Source organism: Myotis davidii, unplaced genomic scaffold (assembly GCF_000327345.1).
Source record: "Myotis davidii unplaced genomic scaffold, ASM32734v1 scaffold174, whole genome shotgun sequence".
Lineage (NCBI taxonomy): Eukaryota > Metazoa > Chordata > Mammalia > Chiroptera > Vespertilionidae > Myotis > Myotis davidii.
The window spans coordinates 2,840,171-2,842,357 of NW_006289087.1; the positions used below are offsets into that span (position 1 = coordinate 2,840,171).

Here is a 2,187-nt window from a genome sequence, read left to right on the forward strand (position 1 = left end):
GAATGAGAAAATCTTAGCTCACAGCACAGAGACCCTCCGGACCCCTGCCTGCCAGACCTTGCATGGGTAATGCTGGGCTCACTGAGCACATGTCACCTGGACCAGTGGTCGCCAACCGGTGGTCCGTGGACCACTGCTGGTCCGTAAGGTCCGAAAGGTTGGCGACCGCTGCTCTAGGGGGGCTGTCGAGAACTGTGACTGTTAGGCCAGCCCTGTTGCGTGAGGAAAGAAGAATGAGTGTTAAAGCTCTCCCCGATGAGAAAAGAAAAACAAAAACAAAACTCTCCCCTGAGCACACCACTTTGGTCCAAGGTGACCACGGTGATGTCTTTCTTGTGGCTGCAGTTGAGCGGGTGGCCGCTAGGGGGCGCCCCGTTCCCACTCGAGAGGAAGCTCTGCCTGCGTGGAAGCAACTGATATCAGTGAAAAATAAAGTAAGAAGCGAGATTCAGTTCTCCAAATAGGTCCGCAGCCCGGCGACGCGCACACTGCCGTGGCAGGTCCATTTCCTTGCTCGGACGGGCGGAAAAGGGCAGTGCCTGCCTGCGGGCATCTGGCTACAGATGTCAGGTTTTCAAAATAACACAATTTGGTGAAACCACACAGCCAGGCCTGACCTGGCCTGGGGAGCCAGAGAATGAGAGCCAGCTGGGCTGGGCCACGGGCCTGGGATCCGGCCCCGGCCGGCCTCGGTGATGAGTGTTGAGAAAACGGGCAGTGGTCACGTGGAGGCCCTTTTAATTGTCTGGTTGGCTCTCAAATAGGAATGAGGAGCCGCCTGGCCCCACACCTGGGCGGGGATGCCACCTCTCTGAGCCTCCGTTTGCCGCCAGTTTGGAGAGGGATCCCCGACGTTATCTCCCTTAGAGGGTGAGCAGGGTGTGGGACTGCAGGAGGCAGTCCTGGGAGGGGAAAGGAGCAAGGACCAGAGGAGTGTTGTCATGGCGATGGGCAGGCTCCCTGGGGATGCGCTCAATGGTGAAGGGGACTCAGTGGCCCCATGCAAGTTCCCAGTCATCCTTGCCACTCGCCTCCAGACGCGTAGGTAGACCCCACTGTCAGGCCCCGAGTGGGTCGGGGAGGGAGGAGGCCCTGGGTGGAAGGGTGGCTGTGGTCTGGGCGCCCTGCATTCCAGTTCTGCCACCAGCCAGGCCTTTGACCTTGGGAAGGTCGTTCCCCTCGAGCCTCAGTGCGCTCATGTGTAGAAGAACATGGACAAAACGGGCAGGGAGGTTGCAAGAGGGCCCCGGGCTGCTCCAAAGACGTTCACGTCCATCAGAAACAGGTTTGCAGATCACGTGGCCGGACAGGCCCAGGTGAAGGCAGAGGAAATGCGAAACCCGGGAGAGGGGCCTCGGATGGGGATGGGCTGATGTCCTTCCCACCGTTTCAGTCCTTTCTGAGTTTGTCTGGACTTGGTCTCTCCCCGGACTTACTGGATCCTGATAAGAGTTTATGGACTTGGAATAACGTAATGACAACGATCATGGATGAAGCGGCAGGGACTAGGGTTTGGGGAACATTGGTTTCCCCAATTTAATGCTCACCAGCCCCTGCACGATGAGTCTTATCACAGGCAGGGAGCATAGGAGGAAGTGAAGGGAGTCCCCGCCGGAAGTCACAGGTAGGTGGGCGGGGGAGTCGGGAGGTTCAGTGGGGTCTACCTGGTGGGCAGGAAGCTCGGCTGCCCCGTGGGAGAAGCAGGGGTGCTCATCACCCCGAGAGGAGAAGGCGTCTGGGGGCGGGGAAGACTGGGTTCTCGTTCAACGGACAGACACACAGACACTCCCCCACGTCGGCACAGAGCTTTAGCTCTGTCTCCAGGTGCACACGTTCCTGGGTTATAAAGAGCCGTGGACTCCCCTGGGTGTCCCCCGGGGTGGCTCTCCGAACGGCCAGTTTAGAAACCTGTCAACATGCACGGGGCACGTGGTCCTGCTGGTTAAGGCCCGGCCGAGTGAGGGCCCATCTTCCCCCATTTGGTTGAGAACAGGCCAGACCCCTGACCCCTGAGCTGTTAAACTAGGGCCAGAGGTGCTATAGGCTGGAACACTCGCCTTCCTGCAGGGACACACACCGGGGGACCGTCTCCAACACCCGCCCTGGTCACACCTGCGGGTGGAAAACGGTTCTCGAATGAACTTCCATCTCCAACTTGCCAGCGGCTCACCTGGACCCAAACCTTGT

At 59.2% G+C, this 2,187-nt stretch overlaps 1 long non-coding RNA gene across 1 annotated transcript in view; it reads left to right on the forward strand.

Annotated features, from left to right (window-relative positions):
* Positions 1–777: 777 nt before the first annotated feature.
* LOC107182732 overlaps positions 778–2,187 on the forward strand; it is a 209,918-nt gene continuing 208,508 nt past the window's right edge. The window contains exon 1 of the long non-coding RNA XR_001513463.1: positions 778–870. This is a non-coding gene — a long non-coding RNA (uncharacterized LOC107182732). The remainder of the gene's footprint in view (positions 871–2,187) is intronic.